We start from the raw sequence: 12,650 nt of genomic DNA, 5'->3' as shown, positions 1-12,650 counted from the left end.
ATGAGTCGGCCAGCTGAAAGAGAAGGGTCACTCAGCTGACGAAGAGACAGGGTCACTCGGCTGACGAAGAGACAGGCAACTGAAAGGTTAACGCGGTTAGTGAGTGCTAAAAATTAACACAACCACACCACGCACGCCCGCTCGCCTGCCTGCCTGCCTGCCTGCCTCGCCTCGCCACGCCATGCCACGCCCGGCCCGGCCGGCGGCGGCGGCGCGCGCGCGCGCGCGTGTGGCACGCCCTTGTCCATTTCTTGACTTTTCAAGTTAAGTGGAATAAATCCCACCATATCAGTCAAGCCAAAAGACCCTTGGACTTACAATGTGGTACTATTGGTATTCTCCACCATTACACACCTTAGAGTTTATTCAATAAATGGGCCAAGCCCATAAAAGATCCAACAATCCCCACCAAACTCTAGGGTTTGTAATGATGAAGTATCAGAATCACAATCCTTTGATATACCAGTATTTCGATGGAGACTGTTAAGTTGAACATCCATCTAGAATAAGAGTTTCACTCATTCACAACTGAACAATGGACTATGCCTTGAATTGACAGTTTTGTGCGAAATAAGATTCACTCAAATCATTTGCTGATACTAGGCTGCAAAAGGGTATTCCCGCTATTTAGAAGCATATAAGTCACACTTCAGTGCCTTTCATGAGTATTTAGGGATTACCCAAGTCGCATAGACTGTGACCAGCAGTCTGACTCATATAGGTGTATTCCTCAAAAGATGTTCTGTAGGACAACATCTCACCTTTATAAGACTCTTGGAATACATTAAGGTAAAAACCATCCTGCCTTATAGATAGGAAAGATGTGCATCAGAAATGAGTTAAAGAAGGGATCTTTCCTCACAATCTACTCCTAGCTTGTTTCTCCACTCTACTTCACGGGATCTCCGATCACATAGAGCAGGTTACCACTAGAGTAGATTTCACATGGGTCTCATACCCATTTCCCTCGATGCACTTTCTATCAGCTGAAAGAGAAGGGTCACTCGGCTGACGAAGAGACAGGCAACTGAAAGCTTAACGCGGTTAGTGAGTGCTAAAAATTAACACAACCACGCCACGCCCGCTCGCCGGCCGGCCTGCCTCGCCTGCCTCGCCACGCCACGCCACGCCACGCCCGGCCGGCGGCGGCGGCGCGCGCGCGCGCGTGTGGCATGCCCTTGTCCATTTCTTGACTTCTCAAGTTAAGTGGAATAAATCCCACCATATAAGTCAAGCCAAAAGACCCTTGAACTTCCAATGTGGTACTATTGGTATTCTCCACCATTACACACCTTAGAGGTTATTCAATAAATGGGCCAAGCCCATAAAAGATCCAACACAATTCAGTACTGGTTGTCTAAGAATTGATAGTTGATAGTCGCCTAGAGGGGGGGTGAATAGGGCGAAACTGAAATTTACAAATATAAACACAACTACAAGCCGGGGTTAGCGTTAGTAATAATAAATGAGTCCGCAAGAGAGGGCGCAAAACAAATCCCAAGTGAATAAGCAAATGAGACACGGAGATTTGTTTTACCGAGGTTCGGTTCTTTCAAACCTACTCCCCGTTGAGGAGGCCACAAAGGCCGGGTCTCTTTCAACCCTTCCCTCTCTCAAACGGTCCCTCGGACCGAGTGAGCTTCTCTTCTCTAATCAAAGCCGGGAACAAAACTTCCCCGCAAGGGCCACCACACAATTGGTGCCTCTTGCCTTGATTACAATGGAGTTGTGATCTCAAGAACAAGTGAGAAAGAAAAGAAGCAATCCAAGCGCAAGAGCTCAAATGAACACGGCAAATCACTCTCTCTAGTCACTAGAGTTTTGTGTGGAGTTGGAGAGGATTTGATCTCTTTAAATGTGTCTAGAATTGAATGCCTAGAGCTCTTGTAGTAGTTGAGAAGTGGAAAAACTTGGATGGCAATGAATGTGGGGTGGTTGGGGTATTTATAGCCCCAACCACCAAAAGTGACCGTTGGCTGGAGGCGTCTGCTCGATGGCGCACCGGACAGTCCGGTGCACACCGGACAGTCCGGTGCCCCTGCCACGTCATCACTGCCGTTGGATTCTAGCCGTTGGAGCTTCTGACTTGTGGGCCCGCCTGGGTGTCCGGTGCACACCGGACATGTACTGTTTGATGTCCGGTGCACCGACATGGGCGATTCTGACTTCTGCGCGCGCTGCGCGCGCATTTAATGCACCGCAGGGAGCCGTTGGCGCCGCAGGGAGCCGTTGCTCCGCTGGCACACCGGACAGTCCGGTGTACACCGGACAGTCCGGTGAATTATAGCGGAGCGGCTGCCACGCGAACCCGAGGCTGGCGAGTTCAGGAGGCCGAGCTTCCTTGGAGCACCGGACATGTCCGGTGCGCACCGGACAGTCCGGTGAATTATAGCGCGCCGGCTTCCGAGAATTCCCGAGAGTGAAGAGTTGGAGTCTGAGTCCCCTGGTGCACCGGACAGGTACTGTTCACTGTCCGGTGGCACACCGGACAGTCCGGTGCGCCAGACCAGGGGTGCCCTCGGTTGCCCCTTTGCTCCTTTATTGAATCCAAAACTTGGTCTTTTTATTGGCTGAGTGTGAACCTTTTACACCTGTATAATCTATACACTTGGGCAAACTAGTTAGTCCAAAGATTTGTGTTGGGCAATTCAACCACCAAAATTATATAGGAACTAGGTGTAAGCCTAATTCCCTTTCAATCTCCCCCTTTTTGGTGATTGATGCCAACACAAACCAAAGCAAATATAGAAGTGCATAATTGAACTAGTTTGCATAATGTAAGTGTAAAGGTTGCTTGGAATTGAGCCAATAAAACTACTTACAAGATATGCATGGAATGTTTCTTTCTTATTTAACATTTTGGACCACGTTTGCACCACTTGTTTTGTTTTTGCAAAACCTTTTTGTAAATCCATTTCATAGATCTTTTGCAAATAGTCAAAGGTAAATAAATAAGAGTTTGCAAAAGCATTTTCAAGATTTGAAATTTCCTCCCCCTGTTTCAAATGCTTTTCCTTTGACTAAACAAAACTCCCCCTAAAAGAGATCCACCTCTTAGTGTTCAAGAGGGTTTTGATATACCATTTTTGAAATACTACTTTCTCCCCCTTTTGAACACAATAGGATACCAAATGATAAAGACTTTTGGAAAGCACTAAGTTTTTGAATTTGGTGGTGGTGGTGCGGTCCTTTTGCTTTGGGCTCATTTCTCCCCCTTTTTGGCATGAATCGCCAAAAACGGAATCATTAGAGCCCTCGAAGTGCAATCTTCCCCTTTGGTCATAAATAAGTGAGTTAAGATTATACCAAAGACGAAGTCCTTTTGCGTTTGAGCTTTTACTCTCTCCCCCAAGGATGAAGTCCTTTTCCTTGATGCTCATTTCTCCCCCAAAGACGAGAGAGTTGCTCGGAGTGATGGCGAAGCATGAGTTACGGAGTGGAAGCCTTTGTCTTCGCCGAAGACTCCAATTTCCTTTCAATATACCTATGACTTGGTTTGAAATCGACTTGAAAACACATTAGTCATAGCATATAAAGGAGATATGATCAAAGGTATTCAAAAGAGCTATGTGTGCAAGCTTAGCAAAAGAAATTTCTAGAATCAAGAATATTGAGCTCATGCCTAAGTCTGGTAAAAGATTGTTCATCAAGTGGCTTGGTAAAGATATCGGCTAATTGATCTTTAGTATTAATGTAAGAAATCTCGATATCCCCCTTTTGTTGGTGATCCCTAAGAAAATGATACCGAATGGCTATGTGCTTAGTGCGGCTATGCTCGACGGGATTGTCGGCCATTTTAATTGCACTCTCATTATCACATAGCAAGGGGACTTTGGTTAATTTGTAGCCGTAGTCCCGCAGGGTTTGCCTCATCCAAAGCAATTGCGCGCAACAATGTCCTGCAGCAATGTACTCGGCTTCGGCGGTGTAAAGAGCGACCGAATTTTGCTTCTTTGAAGCCCAAGACACCAAGGATCTTCCCAAGAACTGGCAAGTCCCTGATGTGCTCTTCCTATTAATTTTGCACCCCGCCCAATCGGCATCCGAATAACCAATTAAATCAAATGTGGATCCCCTAGGGTACCAAAGCCCAAACTTAGGGGTAAAAGCCAAATATCTCAAGATTCGTTTTACGGCCGTAAGGTGTGATTCCTTAGGGTCGGATTGGAATCTTGCACACATGCAAACGGAAAGCATAATGTCCGGTCGAGATGCACATAAATAAAGCAATGAACCAATCATCGACCGGTATACCTTTTGATCCACGGACTTACCTCCCGTGTCGAGGTCGAGATGCCCATTAGTTCCCATGGGTGTCTTGATGGGTTTGGCATCCTTCATCCCAAACTTAGCAAGAATGTCTTGAGTGTACTTCGTTTGGCTAATGAAGGTGCCCTCTTGGAGTTGCTTGACTTGGAATCCTAGAAAATACTTCAACTCCCCCATCATCGACATCTCGAATTTCTGTGTCATGATCCTACTAAACTCTTCACATGTAGACTCGTTAGTAGACCCAAATATAATATCATCAACATAAATTTGGCATACAAACAAGTCATTTTCAAGAGTTTTAGTAAAGAGTGTAGGATCGGCCTTGCCAACTTTGAAGCCATTAGCAATAAGGAAATCTCTTAGGCATTCATACCATGCTCTTGGGGCTTGCTTGAGCCCATAAAGCGCCTTAGAGAGCCTATAGACATGGTTAGGGTACTCACTGTCTTCAAAGCCGGGAGGTTGCTCAACATAGACCTCTTCCTTGATTGGTCCGTTGAGGAAAGCACTTTTCACGTCCATTTGATAGAGCTTAAAGCCATGGTAAGTAGCATAGGCCAATAATATGCGAATTGACTCAAGCCTAGCTACGGGTGCATAGGTTTCACCAAAATCCAAACCTTCGACTTGTGAATACCCTTTGGCCACGAGTCGAGCTTTGTTCCTTGTCACCACACCATGCTCATCTTGCTTGTTGCGGAAGACCCATTTGGTTCCTACAACATTTTGGTTAGGACGTGGAACTAAATGCCAGACCTCATTCCTCGTGAAATTGTTGAGCTCCTCTTGCATTGCCACCACCCAATCCGAATCTTGGAGAGCTTCCTCTACCCTGTGTGGCTCAATAGAGGAAACAAAAGAGTAATGTTCACAAAAATGAGCAACCCGAGATCGAGTAGTTACCCCCTTATGAATGTCGCCGAGGATGGTGTCGACGGGGTGATCTCGTTGGATTGCTTGGTGGACTCTTGGGTGTGGCGGTCTTGGTTCTTCCTCATCCTCCTTTTCTTGATCATTTGTATCTCCCCCTTGATCATTGCTATCATCTTGAGGTGGTTCGTCTTCTTGATTTTGCTCTTCATCATTTTGAGCCTCATCCTCATTTTGAGTTGGTGGAGATGCTTGCATGGAGGAGGATGGTTGATCTTGTGTACTTGGAGGCTCTTCGGATTCCTTAGGACACACATCCCCGATGGACATGTTCCTTAGCGCGATGCATGGAGCCTGTTCTTCACCTATCTCATCAAGATCAACTTGCTCTACTTGTGAGCCGTTAGTTTCATCAAACACAACGTCACAAGAGACTTCAACTAGTCCAGTGGACTTGTTAAAGACCCTATATGCCCTTGTGTTTGAGTCATAACCAAGTAAAAAGCCTTCTACAGTTTTAGGAGCAAATTTAGATTTTCTACCTCTTTTAATAAGAATGAAGCATTTGCTACCAAAAACTCTAAAATATGAAATGTTGGGCTTTTTACCGGTTAGGAGTTCATATGATGTCTTCTTGAGGATTCGGTGAAGATATAACCGGTTGATGGCGTAGCAGGCGGTGTTGACCGCTTCGGCCCAAAACCGGTCCGGTGTCTTGTACTCATCAAGCATGGTTCTTGCCATGTCCAATAGAGTTCGATTCTTCCTCTCCACTACACCATTTTGTTGTGGCGTGTAGGGAGAGGAGAACTCATGCTTGATGCCCTCCTCCTCAAGGAAGCCTTCAATTTGAGAGTTCTTGAACTCCGTCCCGTTGTCGCTTCTTATTTTCTTGATCCTTAAGCCGAACTCATTTTGAGCTCGTCTCAAGAATCCCTTTAAGGTCTCTTGGGTTTGAGATTTTTCCTGTAAAAAGAATACCCAAGTGAAGCGAGAATAATCATCCACAATAACAAGACAATACTTACTCCCGCCGATGCTTATGTAAGCAATCGGGCCGAATAGATCCATGTGGAGTAGCTCAAGCGGCCTGTCGGTCGTCATGATGTTCTTGTGTGGATGATGGGCTCCAACTTGCTTTCCTGCCTGACATGCGCTACAAATCCTGTCTTTCTCAAAGTGAACATTGGTTAGTCCTAAAATGTGTTCTCCCTTTAGAAGCTTATGAAGATTCTTCATCCCAACATGGGCTAGTCGGCGGTGCCAGAGCCAACCCATGTTAGTCTTAGCAATTAAACATGTGTCGAGCTCAGCTCTATCAAAATCTACTAAGTATAGCTGACCCTCTAACACACCCTTAAATGCTATTGAATCATCACTTCTTCTAAAGACAGTGACACCTATATCAGTAAAAAGACAGTTGTAGCCCATTTGACATAATTGGGAAACAGAAAGCAAGTTGTAATCTAATGAATCAACAAGAAAAACATTGGAAATGGTATGGTCAGGTGAAATAGCAATTTTACCCAAACCTTTGACCAACCCTTGATTTCCATCCCCAAATGTGATAGCTCGTTGGGGATCTTTGCTTTTCTCATATGAGGAGAACATCCTTTTCTCCCCGGTCATGTGGTTTGTGCACCCGCTGTCGAGTATCCAACTTGAGCCCCCGGATGCATAAACCTACAAAACAAATTTAGTTCTTGACTTTAGGTACCCAAACTGTTTTGGGTCCTTTGGCATTAGATACAAGAACTTTGGGTACCCAAACACAAGTCTTGGAATCCTTGTGTTTGCCCCCAACAAATTTGGCAACTACTTTGCCGGATTTGCTAGTAAGCACATAAGATGCATCAAAAGTTTTAAATGAAATGGCATGATCATTTGATGCATTAGGAATTTTCTTCTTAGGCAACTTGGCACGGGTTGGTTGCCTAGAACTAGATGTCTCACCCTTATACATGAAAGCATGGTTAGGGCCAGAGTGAGACTTCCTAGAATGAATCTTCCTAATTTTGCTCTCAGGATAGCCTGCAGGGTATAAAATGTAACCCTCGTTATCCTGAGGCATGGGAGCTTTGCCCTTAACAAAGTTAGACAAGTTCTTAGGAGGGGCATTAAGTTTGACATTGTCTCCCCTTTGGAAGCCAATGCCATCCTTGATGCCAGGGCGTCTCCCATTATAAAGCATGCTACGAGCAAATTTAAATTTCTCATTTTCTAAGTTGTGCTCGGCAATTTTAGCATCTAGTTTAGCTATATGATCATTTTGTTTTTTAATTAAGGCTAGGTGATCATGGATAGCCTCAATATTAATATCTCTGCATCTAGTGCAAATAGAAACATGCTCAACATTAGATGTAGAGGGTTTGCAAGATTTAAGTTCTACAACCTTAGCATGCAACATTTCATTCTTAGTTCTAAGGTCGGAAATAGTAGCATTGCAAACATCAAAATTTATAGCCTTAGCAATTAAATTTTCATTCTCTAATCTAAGGCTAGCAAGAGATGCATTCAATTCATCAATCTTAGCAAGCAAGTCAACGTTATCATTTCTAAGATTGGGAATTGAAATATTACAAACATGTGAATCAACCTTAGCATTTAAAATAGCATTTTCATTTCTAAGGTTGTTAATCATCTCACGGCAAGTGCTTAGCTCACTAGACAATTTTTCACATTTTTCAACTTGTAGAGCGTAAGCATTTTTAACCTTAACATGTTTCTTATTCTCCTTGATTAGGAAGTCCTCTTGGGAGTCCAAGAGATCATCCTTTTCATGGATGGCACTAATTAGTTCATTTAATTTTTCCTTTTGTTCCATGTTAAGGTTAGCAAAAAGAATGCGCAAGTTATCCTCCTCATTTTTATCATCATCCTCATCACTAGATGTTTCATATTTAGTGGAGGACCTTGATTTTACCTTCTTTTTGCCGTCCTTGGCCATGAGACACTTGTGGCCGACGTTGGGGAAGAGAAGGCCTTTGGTGACGGCGATGTTGGCGGCGTCCTCGTCGTCGGAGGAGTCGCTTGAGCTTTCGTCGGAGTCCCACTCCTGACAAACATGGGCATCGCCGCCCTTCTTCTTGTAATACTTCTTCTTCTCCTTTCTTCTTCCCTTCTTGTCGTCGCCCCTGTCACTGTCACTAGACATAGGACATTTTGCAATAAAGTGACCGGGCTTACCACACTTGTAGCAAACCTTCTTGGAACGAGGTTTGTAGTCCTTCCCCTTCCGTTGCTTGAGGATTTGCCTAAAGCTTTTGATGATTAGGGTCATCTCCTCATTGTCGAGCTTGGAGGCGTCAATTGGTTGTCTACTTGGTGTAGACTCCTCCTTCTTCTCCTCCGTTGCCTTAAAGGCCACCGGTTGCGCCTCGGATGTGGAGGGCTCGTCAAGCTCGTTGATCTTCTTGGAGCCCTTAATCATGCATTCAAAGCTAACAAAATTCCCGATGACTTCCTCGGGGGTCATTAGTGGATATCTTGGATTACCACGAATTAATTGAACTTGTGTGGGGTTAAGGAAAATAAGAGCTCTTAGAATAACCTTAACCACTTCGTGGTCATCCCACTTTGTACTCCCGAGGTTGCGCACTTGGTTCACCAAGGTCTTGAGCCGGTTGTACATGTCTTGTGGCTCCTCCCCTTGGCGAAGACGGAAGCGACCGAGCTCCCCCTCGATCGTTTCCCGCTTGGTGATCTTGGTGAGTTCATCACCTTCGTGCGCCGTCTTGAGAAGATCCCAAATCTCTTTGGCGTTCTTCAACCCTTGTACTTTGTTGTATTCCTCCTTGCTTAGGGAGGCAAGGAGGATGGTTGCGGCTTGGGAGTTGAAGTGCTCGATTTGGGCCACTTCGTCTGTGTCATAGTCCTCATCCCCTATTGATGGTACCTGTACACCATACTCAACAACATCCCATATTCTTTTGTGGAGAGAGGTTAGATGAAATCGCATCAAATTACTCCACATAGCATAATCTTCACCATTAAAAGTTGGTGGTTTGCCTAATGGGACGGAAAGTAAAGGTGTATGTTTAGGAATGCGAGGGTAGCGTAGGGGGATCTTACTATACTTCTTGCGCACTTGGCGCTTAGAAGTGACGGAGGGCGCATCGGAGTCGGAGGTAGAAGTTGATGAAGTGTCGGTCTCGTAGTAGACCACCTTCCTCATCCTCTTGTGCTTATCGCCTTTCCGATGCGGCTTGTGGGAAGAAGATTTTTCCTTCTTCTCTTTGTGGTGAGAAGAAGATTTCTTCTCCTTCCCTTTGTTGGAGGAGCTCTTCTTCTTCTCCCTCCTTTTGGTGCGGGACTCTTCCGATGAAGTGCTCCCGTAGCTTGTAGTGGGCTTTTCGCCGGTCTCCATCTCCTTCTTGGCGTGATCTCCCGACATCACTTCGAGCGGTTAGGCTCTAATGAAGAACCGGGCTCCGATACCAATTGATAGTCGCCTAGAGGGGGGGTGAATAGGGCGAAACTGAAATTTACAAATATAAACACAACTACAAGCCGGGGTTAGCGTTAGTAATAATAAATGAGTCCGCAAGAGAGGGCGCAAAACAAATCCCAAGTGAATAAGCAAATGAGACACGGAGATTTGTTTTACCGAGGTTCGGTTCTTTCAAACCTACTCCCCGTTGAGGAGGCCACAAAGGCCGGGTCTCTTTCAACCCTTCCCTCTCTCAAACGGTCCCTCGGACCGAGTGAGCTTCTCTTCTCTAATCAAAGCCGGGAACAAAACTTCCCCGCAAGGGCCACCACACAATTGGTGCCTCTTGCCTTGATTACAATGGAGTTGTGATCTCAAGAACAAGTGAGAAAGAAAAGAAGCAATCCAAGCGCAAGAGCTCAAATGAACACGGCAAATCACTCTCTCTAGTCACTAGAGTTTTGTGTGGAGTTGGAGAGGATTTGATCTCTTTAAATGTGTCTAGAATTGAATGCCTAGAGCTCTTGTAGTAGTTGAGAAGTGGAAAAACTTGGATGGCAATGAATGTGGGGTGGTTGGGGTATTTATAGCCCCAACCACCAAAAGTGACCGTTGGCTGGAGGCGTCTGCTCGATGGCGCACCGGACAGTCCGGTGCACACCGGACAGTCCGGTGCCCCTGCCACGTCATCACTGCCGTTGGATTCTAGCCGTTGGAGCTTCTGACTTGTGGGCCCGCCTGGGTGTCCGGTGCACACCGGACATGTACTGTTTGATGTCCGGTGCACCGACATGGGCGATTCTGACTTCTGCGCGCGCTGCGCGCGCATTTAATGCACCGCAGGGAGCCGTTGGCGCCGCAGGGAGCCGTTGCTCCGCTGGCACACCGGACAGTCCGGTGTACACCGGACAGTCCGGTGAATTATAGCGGAGCGGCTGCCACGCGAACCCGAGGCTGGCGAGTTCAGGAGGCCGAGCTTCCTTGGAGCACCGGACATGTCCGGTGCGCACCGGACAGTCCGGTGAATTATAGCGCGCCGGCTTCCGAGAATTCCCGAGAGTGAAGAGTTGGAGTCTGAGTCCCCTGGTGCACCGGACAGGTACTGTTCACTGTCCGGTGGCACACCGGACAGTCCGGTGCGCCAGACCAGGGGTGCCCTCGGTTGCCCCTTTGCTCCTTTATTGAATCCAAAACTTGGTCTTTTTATTGGCTGAGTGTGAACCTTTTACACCTGTATAATCTATACACTTGGGCAAACTAGTTAGTCCAAAGATTTGTGTTGGGCAATTCAACCACCAAAATTATATAGGAACTAGGTGTAAGCCTAATTCCCTTTCAATAGTAAAAAAATCTCTCTCTGAGTTCAATTCGGCTTAACCGCATCGATAGCTGGATGTTTTCCTCTAACACTTCTGTCGCTTAAATTCAGTACTGGTTGTCTAAGAATTGATAGTAAAATTAAGAAAAGGAACCCCCTATTAACAGTTTTAGCATTGGGTTTTAACTATCCGGAGCTTTAGTGTCACACACACACAAATCCGGACACGTCTTAAATGTGTGCTATTATAAGACTTACATATATGATAAGTAATGGTACAAAAATCAATGTCGCATCTTTATTATATAATAGAGGTTCTGTACAAAATAACTAAATAAACATATTATATGACGACAACAATCCTCAGCAATCATAGTTGACTGAGAGACGATGGCCTAAACCTCTCCGAAATCATCGTAGCATCCTTCATAATCCTCATCTTGCGGTACCTATTCTTGACCTTGTGTGATTATAGCAAAGGTGAGCTCACATATATTCATTGCTCAGCAAGTATGGGAAATAATGTGCATGATCTCACTTACGGTAGGGAATCATGTGAAGTGTAAGGCTTACCAAGGAGAATGTTTAAGCTTGAGCGTTGTTTTTAATAAGTTGGTTAAAATTTTATTAGCAATTACTAGATATAACTAGATATCAACACAATTAAATAATTGATCACACTTTAATGATAAATCCCACAAATGCAATGCAAATGACAGATTAAATTTAATTTCATAAATAAACCATGTGAGAGTCCTGAGTCGCTCTTGACCGTGAGCATGACTATATAGCAGTTTTACACTCTACAGAGGTTGCACATCTTTACCTACAAGTCGTGATACTCATCTGTCATTAGGTTGTACGAAACCCATACACCTCTACCGAGGAGGCGAGGCAGGGTACCACTACAAGTCCTTTTCAAAGTTCCACTAACATGAGAGAACCCGGTACGATTTCTGGGTCGAAGGCGATATAGGAATCCCTCGTTCGAAAAGCTATTATAGACAGATCGGCTCGAGGACCTCCCTATACCTGCAGCTTCTCCACCTCGCTTGCCCCTTTCGGAAAATGATTAACTCACACTAGCTGTTGGGACCGTGCTTCGTCGCCGAAGGTCCTGCAGGAATTAACACCTTCGGCAAAACCTGTTTATACGTGATACCGAAGCTACCGCTCATAAAGCTTCGATATTATAGCGTATCTGAAGATGAAGGATCGAACTGACTTAAAGATGGAATGACTTTTTAGTCCATAAGGGTCTGAGTCATAATTGTAATCTTTTGCAAGGGTATGATTGTAATTTCTTACAGGCTGCGTCCTGTGCCTATAAATAGTGAACAGTACTCCTTTACTGTTCACGCAATCCTGTAATTGCAAACGCATTACTCTGGAATTATTGTTTTCTGCCAAGGCGAAGGTATAAATGTAATCAAACATCATGTTTTAATATTTCAGTTTATATTATAAAATGAATAAATAATATTATTTATTCTTGGTATTCTTTAACGTTTTATATTTTATATTTCATTTTGTATTGTTTTATTTCTGAACACGAAGGTAGAATCTTCGTGATTTATCATCCATAATCTTCGTCCCAAGCTCATTAAATCATCGGGAAATAATGCTTCAGCGGACGAAGGACTTTAACATTTAACATTCTATGTTGCCTTGTTCTTAATTCATAGCATTTAAGAACAAGTCCCCAACACTAGCTTTCCTAATTAATCAGTCAAGGGTGTCACATTCCATCCTTGTGGTAGC

The sequence above is a fragment of the Zea mays genome, chromosome 7, assembly GCF_902167145.1.
Source record: "Zea mays cultivar B73 chromosome 7, Zm-B73-REFERENCE-NAM-5.0, whole genome shotgun sequence".
Lineage (NCBI taxonomy): Eukaryota > Viridiplantae > Streptophyta > Magnoliopsida > Poales > Poaceae > Zea > Zea mays.
The sequence above is the reverse complement of the archived record's forward strand: the minus strand, read 5'-3'. Positions refer to the sequence as shown.